Source organism: Aedes aegypti, chromosome 1 (assembly GCF_002204515.2).
Source record: "Aedes aegypti strain LVP_AGWG chromosome 1, AaegL5.0 Primary Assembly, whole genome shotgun sequence".
Taxonomy (NCBI): domain Eukaryota; kingdom Metazoa; phylum Arthropoda; class Insecta; order Diptera; family Culicidae; genus Aedes; species Aedes aegypti.
In genome coordinates this window covers 40,599,010-40,616,675 of record NC_035107.1, presented here as the reverse complement: position 1 = coordinate 40,616,675, position 17,666 = coordinate 40,599,010, and positions in this window count along the sequence as shown.

Sequence of the window (17,666 nt, the reverse complement as noted above, 5' to 3'; positions counted from 1 at the left end):
AGTTGGGTTCCTGCTAATGAATAATCAAATGAAACGAAGAATTTTCTAGATGAGCGTAATATTGAACCTAAAGCAATTATAGTATAATAAGGCAGATAATTGAAATAGAAATATAATGTTACTAATTTGGAGCACATCCTTACATGATTATTTAATGATCGTTATCGTTCTTTATTCATATTTAAAATAATGCTTTAATTCTCTTACACAGTCTTCAAAAAATCCCACTTCAAGAGCTGCTAAGATCAAAAACCATCAGAGCAAGATTTATTCCGCGCGCATATTTCGTTCAAATCCAGGCATGCAATGAATCATGCCACGTGTATGAGAGGTTTGAATCCTAGGATTCAATCCTTGATCGATTGTTAGCCGGGTGAATGAATCTAGTAAGCACTGATATTTCAATCTATATCGGTTGACTTTTGTCTGACAGGACACACTTGGAATGTGGCTGAAAGATTTTATCAAGTAGAGCTGCTTCCAGTGAATGGCATCTGGAAACCAACGACAATTTTAGTTAACGTTCTGACCTAATGTAATGACGTCTCATGTACACGGGACTTCCAGGCTCCTAAACAGAAAATATGAGTCAGGTGTTATCAGGAGTTTAAGATTGAATTTCCACATTTCCATTCAACGTAGCTCTGGCGTTCAAATATTTTTCTAAACTATTTTTTCCTTGAGTGGAAATCAACGCAAGTAATGGAAATTTGCAGTAGTATGATACCATTTCTGCTCTATTTTTACTTGTTGAATTTAATTGTTCTGCTTACTATTTCGTCTCCCGTTCGATATGCAGATTTCATTTGTCCCAATCCTCTATGAAACGTCAAATATGCCTAGCGAAGAGCATTTTACCTTCAGTCGATTGCCTATGAGCATAATGATAGAGAATCAATCATGGGATTGAATCCTAGCATAAATCACGCAAGCTGAGATTGGAAAAATCGAGATTCAAAACGATCCCGTGCATTGAGATGTTTTCAAAGCATGCTTGTTTAAATCTGGGAGCAGAAGGATGCTCTTAGAAGACTGCTCTTACATAGTTGCACTTTTCCCTGAAGTCATCCAGTGCTAAAAAATATTGATTTGACAAATTCAATGGGTGTATAATTGAATTTAAATATGTAATGATATTTTGCCTAATATATTTTTATGATTAAACATGAAAAATTGCTCGATCCGCAGCAAAATGTTCTATGAGCGTTCCCTTTATTATTAACAGTAAACTTTCTTTACCAATTTACTATTTCCAAATATGTATATCACAACAAGCTCAAAGATATTCTTTGTTCTTATTATTCCAAAAAGTTCTTCCACCGGACCCGTCACGAGTTTTATTTCGTTATGCTCTCTAATGTCACAACAAGTTTTGACATCCATGGCTTGGAAAATCTTTGAACGAACGCAACGCTTGTTGAGTACCTACCAAACATTTTTGCTATGGGTGTTGATCTCAGTAAAAGCTTCAAAAAATGCCGATATTCATTCGAAATCACTCAGTCTACCAAACGTTTTTATGCCAAACGATTTTATGCCAAACGGGGTACAATTGACTTCTTGTGTAAATGCAGCTGATCTGGCGAGGATAGTCATTTTCGCTTAAGGACGTTTGGCATAAAGCAGATTCATAGGATAACAGGTAGCATTTTATACAAAGTACCGTCGGACGGGGCTACTTTTGATTCCGGGGGCTACTTTGGACACTCACCTTTTGTATTTATTTGTAGCATTAATATAAATCTGAGCTATTTTGTGTCTTCAGCACTTTTATTAACCAATGTATGCTCTACCACAAGGCATGAATTTTTTTTGGAACAACATCAACAATAACAGGATAAACAAGAAAACATTAAAAAAAGTCTTAGTAAATATTTACAAGGTATAAAACATTGACTATGCAAACATTGTTTGATTTGTTCCCATGCCGTGGAAAGTTATTGGGAGCATCACAAAACTATCGAATCGTCGTGTTTTGTAAAAACATTTAGATTAGTTTAGCTTAAAATGGTTGTTTTATTAAAATAATTGATCAAAGGTCTTATTTTTTCGACTTTTATTTTATTATAATGTTTTGGTTTGTATATTTTACAACATAAAAATTTTAAAACAAATATTTGGAAAATTGAATAGACATAAATCACACATATCTCAAGCCGTACCAATGACAAGTTCATAGCATAATCTTTAAAAAATATAATATTTTCCGTCATATTTGACATTCATTTTCAGTACAAAACAATTGCTAAAATAAACTAATCATAAACAAGCTCTTTACTGCTAAGAAGCTAAAAGCATATTACAAAAGCAAACTTTTACTTCTTTATGATAGCGCAAAACTTTACTTCATAGATTGCATTTTTAATGGAAATTACTTTTTAGTTATAGATATTAATGTAATCCTTCTACATATCGTTCATATAACAGTAAGAATAGAAAAGACAGTTTTTGTACATAACTCATTAATCATCGCAGTACCTAGTAGTTACATCGTTCGTTTATGTCAACTTGAAAATCAACCAATTTTAACTGATATTTCCATTTACGAGGAAGTTGAAAGTTTATGTTTCATTCTGCAAACTGAAAATAGTGAATATCACGTTTCGCTTTAATTTATTATATTTGTGTAATTGTTTCGAGCTTCGCAATTTTCTAAATTATGTATATTAATGAAAAAACGTTCAACAACATCACAATGGATCATTATCTAAAGAATCAGTTTGAAATTTATAAGGAAGAATCATTTCATTATCAAATTGTAAAAATGTCCAAAGTAGCCCCTTTTTTGTCTTGAAGGACACACTTTTTTCGCTATTCTAGCATTTTTGTTATTTCTTGATGGTTTTGCCTAATATTTTGCACATTTGTTACGTACATATACAACTAAAATATATGCAAGAATTATCAATATCCATCCATAATTCTAAGAGTTACAAATCTTCAAAGTTGAAAAATGTGAAAATAATGTCAAAAGAAGCCCCGTTTGACGGTATATAATTCTCATTAAACCAAATGTCCAATATGCCAATCGTCTTTTTGCGAAACGTGCTTATACGAAACGTCTTTATGCGAAATGTCCCAACTATGATCTTGCCGATACCAAGCTCAAGCTTAGAATGAATATCGCTTCAGGAATTTTTATAGTATTTTCCAAAAAAAAAATTAAATGGAAATCTCTGATTCTCAGCGTGTGCTTAAAAAAATCTGGATCAGTTTCAGAAAATTAATCGCAAACCAAATACTTGGATGAATCTCAGAAAGAATTTCACCAAGAATCCATAATAATTTATAAAAATATCTTAGATATAGTCTTAGAAGTGTTCCAGGCAGGGTTGGGAAAAATCTTGAAATTCACTCTACAGTAGCCAAGCAAAGCCCATCACAGTCAGCGAAGCCAGTGAAACTCACGAATTTCTTGAGAAATTTTTGAAACAATTCTTGAAAGGTGGTTTCAGAGGTACTTATGGATTATATTGTTTGAGAAATCCTATGATGGTTTTGAATAAGAATTTCCGGAGAAGATCATCATGAAAATTATCAATTCACAATTATTTTTGGGGTTCAGGAAATTTCGAATTCCATTTAAAATCAGTCAGTCGCAGAACTCGAACATCTTCGATTCGCAGCAAATTTCGCACATGTTTTTGATTTGGTATTACAGGTCGGACACGATTATCCGGAGCATTGATTTTTTTTTCACTCCAAATAATCGAATCACTAAGAAAAACATTTGAAATCTTTGATACAAGAACTTAAATATTATCTTTTTTTGTTATTTTTTTATTTTGAATTGCTTTATTATTATCATTCCAGAGATTACATTCATTTTTAATGACTAGGTGTTCTGTGTTATTAGACAACACTATCATCGTAATCTGGTAAAACAAATTTAAGATTATATTAACATTTTGTTAACAACATATCACATTTCATTTGCCGTAGCAGTTCAGATTTCTTACAAGTGAGTTGATTTCACCTGCTTATAAGAGAAAAAAAATAACGTTTTCAATTTTCTTAACCTAACTTAACCTAAATATATAACGCATTAATCGTGGCAATTAATTAATTAATTATTGTATTTGACATTTGTTTCAATATTGGATATTCTATGTAACTCATTGGTACTATACCAGGGAGGAAGCTTCAGAATCATTTTCAAAATTTTATTTTGAATTATCTGCAGAGCTTTCTTCCTGGTATTATAACAGCTAGTCCATATTGGTACAGCATACAACATGGCTGGCCTGAAAATTTGTTTAAATATCAAAAGCTTGTTCGTAAGACAAAGTTTTGATTTTCTGTTAATAAGGGGATAGAGACATTTAACATATTTGTTACATTTGACTTGAATGCCCTCAATGTGATTTTTGAAAGTTGAATTCTTATCTAGCATGAGCCCTAGATACTTAACTTCATCTGACCAATTTATTGGAACCCCTCTCATCGTGACAACATGTCTACTTGAAGATTTCAAATAAAGAGCTTTTGGATTATGTGGGAATATTATTAGTTGAGTTTTGGAAGCATTAGGAGAAATCTTCCATTTTTGCAAGTATGAAGAAAATATATCCAAACTTTTTTGCATTCGACTACAGATGACACGCAGACTTCGTCCTTTGCGGAGAGGCCTGTGTCATCCGCAAACTAGGATTTTTGACATCCCTGAGGTAAATAAGGTGTATAATATTGGACCCAAAATGCTGCCTTGAGGAACACCAGCTCTTACAGGAAGTCTTTCAGACCTGGAGTTCTCATAATTAACCTGAAGTGTACGATTTGACAGATAAATTTAAATAATTCTAACAATGTATGTTGGATAATTAAATGTTTTTAATTTTACGATCAAACCTTCATGCCAAACACTGTCGAATGCTTTTTCTATGTCTAGAGAACCAGTAGAATAGCCTTCAGATTTGTTGGAACAGATCAAATTTGTTACAAGTAAAATTTGATGAGTGGTCGAATGTCCATGGCGGAATCCGAACTGTTCATCGGCAAAAATAGAATTTTCGTTGATGTGGACTATCATTCTGTTCAAAATGACCTTTTCAAAAAGTTTACTGATAGAGGAAAGCAAACTGATTGGATGATAGCTAGAAGCTTCTACAGGATTTGTGTCTGGTTTTAAAGTTGTTCCAATTAGCATTTTTCTATTTGTCAGGAAAATATGCTAATTGAAAACATTTGTTGAATATATCAACTAAGAATGATAAGCTACTTTCTGGAAGTTTCTTATTAGGATGTAGAAAATTCCATCATCGCCAGGAGCTTTCATGTTTTTGATTTTTTTAATAATAGTTCTCACTTCTTCCAAATCAGTCTCACAGGTATTTTCGAAAACGTTCTCTTGATTGAGAATATTTTCGAAGTCCTGAGTAACTTGATTTTCAATTGGACTAGTTAGTCCTAAATTAAAATTGTGTGCTCTTTCAAACTGCATAGCAAGTTTTTGAGCTTTTTTGCAATTAGTTAGTAATAATTTGTTTTCCTCTTTCAATGCCGGTGTTGGCTTCTGAGGGTTTTTTTTCAAAATTTTAGATAATTTTCAAAACGGCTTAGAGCCAGGGTCAAATTGAGAAACTTTGTTTTCAAAATTTTTGTTTCCTAATTGTGAAAAACTAGTAAAACTAGTGGATAAACTTTAGAGGTCATTCGCCCACCTCTGATGGAAAACCTGGCCACGTCCATGACGCCCGCTGCTGACGATTGCAAAATTCCCTGGCAGATGAAAAGATAAAATCAATCAACCAAATCGGTTTAGTTGTGTCCAGAAGCGCGAAAAAGCGAGCGCTAAATGCGATTAACGGTACCTACCTATATGAATCGGTAAGTATGAAGGCATAAATATTTATGCTCGAAGCTGCACCGGAATTGAGCGCCTATGGGAATGCAAACCAGGGGAGGGATTATCATTCCGGATACAATGTGACAATTTTCCCAATTTGGTTACTTTGTAGATCAAAGTGGATTTCGGTGCACTGATTTGTATGATTCGATGGACGGTGGAACTTATTGGGTGATGAAAGGGTGATTTGATTAGCAAGATTTCTGCATATTTTCTTCAATGTGATAGTATGTACTCTCTCTATACATGACTTTCAATAAGAATTTGGAGCCTTCTCTAGTCGAGAGAGGGTTGTATTCATAAGCAAGAGGCCCACGGATTTCTGACTTTGCTGAAAACTTTTTTCTCCATTGCTCATTCTTTGCTGAAAACTTTTGACTCCATTCTCCAAACCATGAAAATGTAATACAACAGAACACAAACCGTAAGTTCAGTGAAGTATACTTAAAATACAATCATGAATCTGTTTAGGAGGGATACAAAATATCCAGAAATCGTAACAATAGCAAAGAATGTATTAGAACATGCATGGTCACTAGTAAGTTCTTCATTGTTAAAAAATCTGGCTCTGTATCTATAGTTATGCTATGTTCAGACTACGGAGTTGTATCATGATACAAGCGGTTTTCGTGATATTGGGCCAATATATAGGAAATGTTCCGTTCTGCCGGGAAAACTTGGTATTCTTTAGACCAGCATTGTAATTTATTTCCTACCTAAAATAAAAACATTTCGAAACAATCTCCATACACTCTTCCACATGTTTATCTGGAAATTCATTCATGGATTCATCCGTAAATTCCTCTACAAATTTGTCCAGAGATTACCCTAGAAATTTCTCCTTCTTTCCAGTGATAAAAGTTTTAGCAGTGATTCTTTTAGAAAGTCATCCAGAAATTCAACTAAAAATCAATCCAAAAATATCTCTAGGGATTGCTTCAAAAACCTTCCAGAAATCTTTCAGAATATTGTTGCAGGATTTTTTTCCCACAATTCTCAAAAAAAAATCTTCCATACCTATATTTCCCCGGAAATTCTTTTCGGAACTCTTTCGGGAATCTTTCCAGCATTTTCTCCGGAAGTTTCTCCTAGAATGTCTATAATTTTTCCAGGATCTTCATTGGGGATTTTTCCAAAAACTATTCTGGGCTTTCTCCATTCTCAGGCAATTGGAAAATTTCTCAGGAATTTCCGTAGAAAATTCCGAAGGAAATTCGAAAAATTGGGGTGGGTAATGTCTTTTACATTACCGCGGGGTTGACGTAGAACTACGATGATAAATAATTTGATTTGTCATGTGTATGAATTTGTAAGTGTACTAGTTTTGTGTTGTTATTGATCGGATGAAGTTTTCAGAAGTTAACTCTTTCGGACTTATTTTGGTAGTCCTGAAAAGAACCATTTGTCGTTCTGTGGTTCCGAAAACCAGTGTTTGGTGTTCCAGGAATAATGCCAGATGATTGAATTTGTTTGTTTGGTCGTTGCTTCCTTGTGTTGATTGGTTGGGTGATCGGTTTCTGGCTCCAGCTGTAGTTCGCCAAACTCCTCCAGTAGATTAGATGTTTGATAGCTCGGGTGCTTCGATCGTTAGAATCGATAGAATCGGTCCAGTGCTTTGGTTTGTAGCAATATCCATTGCATGAGCATTTAGGCTCTGTACATTGATACTCATCAATATGCAGGCTTGGCCGCTATGATCCAGTATTTCACGCAGTTCGTCTCAAAGCGTCACTAATCGATGATTGCCTAAGCGCTGCAGCTCATTCCTCAAGTCAACCCTCTTGGGAGAATTGCTGCCTTTGGCGTGATGGAACTTGAAAAAAGTAGAGTTTGGCAAAAATAGTCCTTGCAGTGAAGTAACCCGCGACAAACAAACATATACCAATTGCTGATCCTGGCTTTTGTCATAGTCGTACACGACCTCGGGGAAAGTTCCACCTTGCGACTTATGAACAGTAAAAGCACAGGCACTAACCATCGGGAACTGAATGCGTTTGCAGTTGATTATGCCGCACAGTTTGAAAGTAAAATAAAAATTCTCTATACAGGAGTGAAATTGGAATTTCAAAACCAAGAGCCTTACGTTGGCATGAAATATTTTGAACTCTTATAACTGTTTGCTGGTTTAACGAAATTCCTTGAATGGCACCGCAATTGAAAGACAAGACATCAAAGGGTCATGTCGTCTACTTACTGAATCCCACATACCTGTCCAAATAGTTTAATAACTGTTTTAAAATAGAACGTTGATTATAAATAGGAGTGCTAGAGAAAATTTGACGTCATTTGCTTTCCATTCTCCGCTTGGATCGCATCTCAGCAGGCGACAGATCGGCTTGCTCTGACCGGGCGTGCTTCTCAGGCACAGACATCGATAGCGAAGGACCTCCCCGTTTGTCTTGCTTCGCTCAAATCAAACTGTCGAGCGAGCGAGAGAAGATGCCGTCCGAAGCTAAAGTCATCACGGCTGCTGCCGCCAAGAAGAAGGAGAAGAAAAAGAGCAAGCAGTCCACAGGAAAATTTGCGGTCGAACTGTGAACACGGTCGGGCAAGTCATTCTCGCTTTGTGCTTCACCGCTTGTTTGCGTTCACCCAGCCATCGTCATCGCCGCCATCATCAGATTTCGACTTAAGCCCGGTGATCCACTGTTACTGTTGTGCGCCATCCACGCCACGAAACTTTCGGTTCGTCGTATAAGCAAATAACTTGCTCAAATTTATACATTTGAGTTGAGGATTCCCCGTTTGACCATGGCAATCAACTGATAACATCCCGCAGTGTTATTTATCTGGAAGAGCATCAAAGCTAACAAAGCCATCGGCCCTTTTCAGGGCCATCAAATTAGTGGAAAAGAGTTAAAAGAGAAATATTTCCGACTTTATATATGACTTCTAATATTCCTAAATCAATTTCACAGCTTCATACAAAATTTCATTTCTCATGAATAATTTATGACCATTTTGAGACTGTAATCGCGGACACTGCTGCAGTGCCGTCGCGGTGATCAGAAATATTTAAAATTTGCACGAAACCAAAACATGCGTGATTTTAATTTATTGTAAGCTGTTAAAATAATGTTGATATTTTTACTGTCCATACGAACGCGCATGTGAATTTTCCAAGATATGTAAGTCCCTAACCAAGACATCAACTTCATGTAACTTATCCTAGATTGGTCAATCAGAAGAAGGCGAAAATACGAAAGGGAGGAGCGTCGTCTGCAATTCAAATTATGTAAAACATACTATCTTTGACAGATTCGGTTCATTTAAGGGACGAATGACCTTCGGATTAAAATCCCTCTGTAACAACAACAGGATTCGGTTCATTTCATTTACACTTTCGAGCTAGTAAGAACTTCTCGTGATAAACACAGTATATCTAGTAATATTTCTTAATGTGCTTACCACATACTTGCTATAATCTCTTAATTCATCTCGTAGCATCATACAATATCTAATTTATCACGAATAATCGACAATACGACAATTTTAGGATGGTCCGAGAACGCTGCTGCAGTGCCGTCGGGATGCAATAACAGCATAATGCTCATCTTGTACATCCCTTGCCAAGACATCAATTTCATATAGCCTGTTTCTCAGATTAACGCAATAGACAACATGTAGAAAAATCAATTCAGATCATTAGTTGCTCATTACAATTGGTCAAGAAACAGTTTATTGAACAGTATTTAAAATCTGTCGCAATTTTAATACATTTTCCAATTTCCGTACTCGAGAATTTTGGAAGCGGGGGCCATGACTGGTCCTGGCTGGAAATATTCGTGGGGAGAAACTCAACCCTTTGCTGCAGGAATTTCATTAACAACTCTTTGGTAAAGCATAAATTTTCCGAAGAAAATTCTGCTAAAAGTGAACTTTTTCAAGACAACTCTTATTGATTGGAATATTTATCAACAACTCTTTGTCAAGTAAAATCATCCTAAATAACTCTTTGCTCCATCCCCAAACCAAACCATTTCATTGAATTCATCAAGTACAAGAATATGAATGGTAAGGAGAGGCAGATGGTGTATATTTCGCTGGCGTTACTTTCCAACAGGTCGCCGATTGGCGCTGACTACTAATCCGTCCTCTGAATGATTTTCAGTTGTTGCTTTCGCTTCGTTGATCTCTGGTTCCGTTCGCTACTCGCACACTGCTGTGGCTTTCACGCGCTCTTCTTTGCTGCTCCGCTGCTTGATCCGTTCGTTATGCCGTTCGATTTGTGAATGAGCTGGGAGCAGAACAACCAGTGGTTTTATTTGCTCGAGCTCCGTTTACGGATGGCGAGTGGTGGGGTTCTCGCTTGGTTGTTTCGTCACTCCGTTCGCTACTCGCACGCGATTGGTTATTGCTTTCGCGCAATTTTCGTTGATGGTTCGATCAGTGCACAGTGGGACGAATTGGGGTTTTAGGAGGAAAGATGGAACTCACGCCTTCAATTGTGATTTTACGTAAAAATAATGTTCTACAAAGTTGTTCCTATTAAAAAAACAATTTTTTTGGTCGGAACGAAAATTAGGGTGGCCCTTTGTTAAAAAAGATAACCATAAAAACTTTTTTATTTTAAGGAATATTGGTACAGTTTATTCTACAAAGTTGAAGATCAGAAAATTTTAAGCTAATTTGACCAAAAAAGTTTTTTTCTAGCTCAAAAACTGACCGTTTTAGAGCATTTTTCGCTATTGATGTAGGGTGGCCCTTCAAAAACAGGTTTTAGTGTTTTATTTTTTTATTTAGAGTTTTTCAGCAAAGTTGCCTTCCCATCACCTGTAGAGCTGATTGAAACGCATATTTTGGGGCCTGCACAATTTTTCCGATGAAGAGTTATAAACATTTTTCATGAAAAACAACCATTTTTCCACTTGTAGATGTATATGAGGCAAACAAAAAGTTTTTTTTGCATGATAATAATTTCCTTTCAGCTTTAAATATGAATAATAAAGTATTTTATTTCATATTCATATAAAAGTACTTGTGAATATATTCAAAGGAGATCAACAATAAAAATAAGGAAAATAGTCTTCCTAACATCATCTAAACACTTTTGTTATGGGGTTCACCAGCCTCATCGGGAAACATTCTGATTGGAAGTAACGAATTTTTAACTACCGGAAATCCGTTTACAAGTAATTTGTGCATCGTAGGAGATAAAGCGTACCTGAAACGGTTGATTATTAGAGTATGATTTATGATTACGATGCTGACTTTACAGTCCAGATTAAGGAAAATAACTATATGCATTATTTGATACGTAGAGCTGTTTTGGAAGATGCTCAAAAACTGTTTTTATCAGTTATGTACTTATGATCCAGTCAGCCGAAGAATAATAGAATTTTTATTCATATTTTAAGCTGAAAACGCTATAATAATATCAACGATTTTTTTTATTTCCCCTACTCTATAAACCCATAAAATGTTATTTTTTGTTATAAAAAAGTCTATAACCCTTCATCAGAAAAAATGTTCTAATATTCTTTTTCTTGGCATTACATTTCAACTGGAACAGATTATGATTCTCAGGTTACTGTTTTTAAGAGCACTTCCACAGTTATTAACTGAGAGCTTTCTCTGTCATATTTGTCATTTTGCTTTCGTATATCGTATGTATTAGTATCGATGATAAATTATGTCTATGAAAGTAAATTAAATTTTCATGACGAAAAGATTCTTTTATCTATTCGTTTCAATTAGCTTTATCTTGTATGTTTGCGTTCCAATTAGCTCAAAAAGTAATGGGAAGGCAACTTTCTGACAAAACTTGAAATAATAAAAATAAAACACTAAAACCTGTTTTTGAAGGGCCACCCTACATCAATAGCGAAAAATGCTCTAAAACGGTCAGTTTTTGAGCTAGAAAAAAACTTGTTTGGTCAAATTAGCTTGAAATTTTTTGATCTTCAATTTTGTAGAACAAACTGTATCAATATTCCTTAAAATAAAAAAGTTTTTATGGTTATCTTTTTTAACAAAGGGCCACCCTAATTTTCATTCCGACCAAAAAAATTGGTTTTTTAATAGGAACAACTTTGTAGAACATTATTTTTACGTAAAATCACAATTGAAGGCGTGAGTTCCATTTTTCCTCCTAAAACCCCAATCCGTCCCACTGTGCAGTGATGCCACATACACAGATTTATCTCTAATTACACAGTTTTTTTCTTTTTCTTGCCTACAGATATCTGTGATCACAGATCACATAATTTTGAGTTCAAAAAGATTTTTAAGATTTTAGGATATAACACGAGTTTAGGACATGGATGTGGAAAGAAATGTTATTACTCTGTTTAATTTTCTAAAATTCGTAAGTATTTCAAATATTTCGAAACAATTGTGCATCTGTTTCTCACTTTTAGTAGAGTAAGTTTAAATTTAAAATTGTTGACATGCCAAGAACACCCAACATGCGTTAGCAAATGTTCTTTTTGATCTAAAAAGTTGAAATTTTAAATTTTTGTGCAACACAGATTTTTACCAAGATTTTTGTAGGTGGGCTACAGATAAAAAAGATTTTTTCAACTCAAAACACAGATGAGATTCGAAAAAATGTGGCAACACTGGGTGTGATTCTTCGCTGAGAAAAAAAACTGCAACTCTTTTGATTTTTCATGCAAAATTACCAACTTTGATAAACCATATCTCAGTTATTTATGGACCGATTTGAATGAAATTTTCACAGAATATCAGACATAACTTAAATTTTAACATATATTATTGAGTGATTTTTCCAATCACACGTTGAAAAGCAGTAACGGTTTGACTAAAGCGAATTTTTTGACGATTTTTTTATAATTGACATAACTAAACATATTGAAGGAATAGCTTCATGGTATCTTCAGCAAAGTTGTAGATTTTGAAGAGATGAATATGTTTGCTGAAGACAGTTTTTGTGTAAGGCTGTCAGATTTTAAGATAAAAAGTTATGAATTTTTCGTCGAAAATTACAGTTTAGTCAAACCGTTATTACTTATAAACTTATGATTGGAAAAATTATTCAAAAATATATGTTAAAACTCAAGTTACATCTGAAGTTCTGTGAAAGTTTCATTCGAAAAAATTCCATAAATAACTGAGATCTAACTTACCAAAGTTGGTCATTTTGTATGGAAAATTGAAAAAGTTTCAAATGCATGTGAATAAGTTGGGGCCTTCCTTAGCCGAGTGGTTAGAGTCCGCGGCTACAAAGCAAAGCCATGCTGAAGGTGTCTGGGTTCGATTCCCGGTCGGTTCAGGATCTTTTCGTAATGGAAATTTTCTTGACTTCCCTGGGCATAGAGTATAATCGTACCTGCCACACGATATACGAATGCAAAAATGGAAACTTTGGCAAAGAAAGCTCTCAGTTAATAACTGTGGAAGTGTCATAAGAACACTAAGCTGAGAAGCAGGCTTTGTCCCAGTGAGGACGTTAATGCCAAGAAGAAAAAGAAGAAGAAGAATAAGAAGATGTGAATAAGTTCTCAGTTTATTCGACAAACCAGCCAAATATTTCATGGGTGCACAACAGCAACAGGGTAGCGGATCACAGGGATTTAGTTGAAATCTGGAAACGTAGCTCAATTTTGAAATCTTGAGCGATTTCACAAACCAGATTCTGGATTAACAGCTCAGCAGGCTTCTAGCAGCGAGGTACTTCTCGCTAAGCAAGAGCTCTTACCAGCTCGAAAGCGGAAATGGAATGAAACTGAATCCAACGAAGGCAGCATGTTTTATAACCTGGGAATAGCAGATGATGCTCCTCCCTTTTGTGCTCTTCGCTTTCTGATCGACCAATCTGGGAAATGGGTATGTGCCAATAATGTGTTGGGGTTGGAATTACTTGAAAATTGCGGAGAAGACTGATACGTGAGAAATTGGTCGAACATGAATTGTTGGAATGATTGACATTCCCTAAATATTAAATACGAGCTATTGATAATTAATAGTTTTCTTTATTATGACGGTAAATTTCGGATCCATGGGTGCCAAAATTATTACAATTGTTCAATGAGAATGTCTTATCAAAAGCATTCTAAATATGTCGCAATTTTGTTACATGTGATAATTTTCCTAATCAAAGTGTTCCCATGAAATATGGAACATAAAAGGCACTGTTGGAAAAGCCACTCTATTTTACAATCGTTGTGAAATGTTGAGCGCTCACCCCGACGGCACTGCAGCAGCGTCCGCGAGTACAATCTCAAATGGTTGAGTCATAAATTATTCATGACAAATGAAATTTTGTATGAAGCCGTGAAATTGATTTAGGAATATTAGAAGTTATAAATAAAGTCGGAAATATTTCTCTTTTAACTCTTTTCCACAAACTTGATGGCTCTGAAAAGAACCGATGGCTTTGTTAGCTTCGATGTTGTTACGGATAAATGACACTGCTCGGACCAGCAAAACTCAGGGGGCTTCTGGTATTTGCTCCTAACGGGATTGCTTCTTGACCACCAAAGATGATTTCATCACGAGTCGAAATTTTGAAGCGCGAGTCAACAGCTCCTCGGCCAATGAAATTTGCGGCGGCGATGACTGGGTGAAAGCAAACAAGCGGTGAACCACAAAGCGAGAATGACTCGCCCGACCGTGTTCACAGTTCGACCGCAAATTCACCTGTGGACTGCTTCCTCTTCTTCTTCTAGACGGCGGCAACGGTGATGGATTTAGCTTCGGACGGCATCTTCTCTCGCTCGCTCGACAGTTTCATTTGAGCGAAGCAAGACAAACGGGGGCGTCCTTCGCTATCGATGTCTGTGCCTGAGAAGCACGCCCGGTCAGAGCAAGCCGATCTGTCGCCTGCTGAGATGCGAGCCAATCGGAGAGTGAAAAGCAAATGACGTCAAATTTTCTCTAGCACCCCTATTTATAGATTTGCTTGAAATCAACGTTCTATTTTAAAACAGTTATTAAACTATTTGGACAGGTATGTGGGATTCAGTAAGTGAACGACATGAAGCTTTGATATCTTATCTCTCGATTGAGGTGCTAATCAAGAAATTTCGTTAAGCCAGCGAGAAGTAATAAACGTTTAAAATATTTCATGCCAGCGTAACGCTCTTGGTTTTGAAATTCCAATTTCACTCCTGTATAGAGAAGAAAGACGTACTTCTACGTCAAAAAAAGTCTGAAGTAAACTCCATAGCTTCAAAATTAATTCCGAATACAGGGCAATACCAAAGAAAATTAGGAAAGAAATTCCAAAGGAAGCTCCGAAGGAAAATTGTAAAGGAAATTACTAAGGAAACTTCGAAGAAAATTCCAAAACAAATTTTGACGGAAATTCCAAAATAAATTTCGAAGGAAATTCCAAAAAAATCCGAAGAGGATTTCGAAGGAAACTCCGGAGAAAATTCCAAAGGAGATTATTCTGGAGAAAACTGCAAAAGAAATTCCAAAAGGAATTCCGATGGAAGTGTAAAAGAAATTACAAAGGAATTTTCGAAGAAAATTTCGAAAATAATTCCAAAGAAAATTACAGAGGAAATTCCGAAAAAAAAATTCTAGAGAAAGTTCTTAAGGAAGTTCCGAAAATAATTCCGCAGTAAATTTCAATTCAAATTGCGAAGGAAGCTCCAAAAGAAATTCCATAGAAAACTCCGAAGGGACCTCCAAAAAAAATTCCGAAGAAAAATCCAAAGGAAACTCAAAAGAAAAGGAAGCTCCAAAGGAAACGCCGAAGTTCCGAAGGAAACTGCAAGGATACTCCTAAGGAAATTCCAAAAGAAATTTCGAAGAACGTTCCAAAAGCAATCCCGAAGGAAATTTTAAAGAATATTACGAAAGAAGCTCCAAATGAAATTCAAAAGGTATTTCCGAAGGAAACTCCAAGAAATCCAAAGGATTTTCCTGAAGCAACTTTCCGAAAGAAATTCTAAAGTGAATTCTGAAAATGAAAATAGATAGGAAGTTCCTAAGGCAACTGCAAAGGATTTTTAAAGAATACCCCTAATGGAATTCCGAATGAAAGTTCAAAGAAAATTCCAAAGAAAATTCCGAGAAAATTACAAAGAAAATTCAAAAACAATCCAATGGAAATTTTGAAGCAAATATCAAAGAAAATTCCGATTAGAATTGCGTAGAAAATTCTAATGAAAAATCCGTAGAAAATTGTAATAAGAAATTCAAAAGCAAATTCCGACAAAATTTCGAAGAAAAACTTCAATGCAAACTTCCAAAGGAAACTCTATATGAAACTACAAAGCAATTTCCGATGAAAATTTCCAAGCAAGTTCAGATGAAAATTCAAAAGGGAATTTCTAAGGAAATTCGAAAGGAAATTCCGAACAAAATTCCAAAGAAAATTTCGAAGAAAATTGCGTAGAAACTTCCAACGAAAATTCTTATGAGAAATTCCGAGAAAATTCCAACGGAAATTAAAAAAAAAAACCAAAAGAAATTCCGAAGCATATTCTAAATCAAATTCCGACGAAATTTGCGTAGAAAATTCCTAAGGAAATTCCGTAGAAAATTCCAACGTAAAATTTCTGAAGGAAACTCCATAGGTAATTCCAAAGCAAATTCCGAAGAAAATTTCAAAGCAAATTCCAAAGGAAATTCTGAAAAAAAATAAAAAAAAATTCCAATGAAAAAATCCGAAGGAAATTCCAAAGAAAGTTCTCGAAGGAACTTCCTAATGCAACATTCCAAAGGAAATTTTACAAGCAAATTAGGAAAAAAAGCTTCACAGCTCCAAAAGAAGATCCAAAAGAAATTTCTAAAAAAAATCCGAAAAAAAATTCGCAGCTCCAAAAGGAATTTCAACAAAAATTCCACGGAAAATTTCAAAAGAAATTCCGAAGAAAGCTTCAACAGAAATTCCATTGAAAATTCTGAAAGACACTGCAAAGGAAAGTCCGACGGAAACTCCAAATGAAATTCCGAAAAATATCCAAACGAAATTCCGTAGAAAACTTCGAATGATATTTCCAAGAAAATTCTGTATAAATTCCAAAGGAAATTTCTGAGGAAATCCCGAAGTAAATTTCAAAGCTCCAAGAGAAATTCCAAACGGAGAAAGCTCCAAAGGTAATTCCAAATGAAATTGCGAAGGAAATTCCGAAGTGAACTCCAAAGCTTAAAAAGAAATTCCGAATACAATTTCGATGGAAACTCCAAAGGTAATTCATTAGGAAACTCCCGAAGAAATTCGGAAGGAAAATCTAAAGGAAATTCAGTAAGAAATTCCAAAGAAAATTTCGAAGACAATTTCAAAGAAAATTCAAAAGGGAATTTTTAAGGAAATTCAAAAAAACATTCCAAAGGAAATTCCGGAGAAAATTCCAAAGGAAATCCCGAAGGAAGTTCCGAAGAAAATTCAAACGGAAATTACGAAAGAAGCTCCAAAAGAAATTCCGATGGATATTCCAAAGGAAATTCTGAGGAAATAAAAACGAACTTACTGAAAGAAATTCCAAAGTGAACTGAACAAAATTAGGTAAAAAGTTCCGAAGGAAACTGCTAAGGATGCTCCTAAGGAAATCTCATAGGAAATTTCGAAGGAAATTCCGAATTAAACTCCCAAGCTCAAAAATAAATTCCAAATGAAATTCCGAATACAATTTCTAAGGAAGCTTCGAAGGTAATTCCAAAGAAAACTCCCAAAGAAATTCGGAAGGAATTCTAAAGGAAACTCTACAGTAAATTTTTAAGAAAACTCCAGAAGAAACTCCGAAGGAAATTTCAATGAAAAATTCCAGAGGAAATTTCGAAGTAATTTCCAAAGGAAATTCAAAAGGGAATTTCTAAGGAAACCCCGAAGGAACTTCTGAAGGAAATTCCGGAAAAAAATCCAAAGAAAATCCCGAAGGAAATTCCAAAGAAAATTCAAATAAAA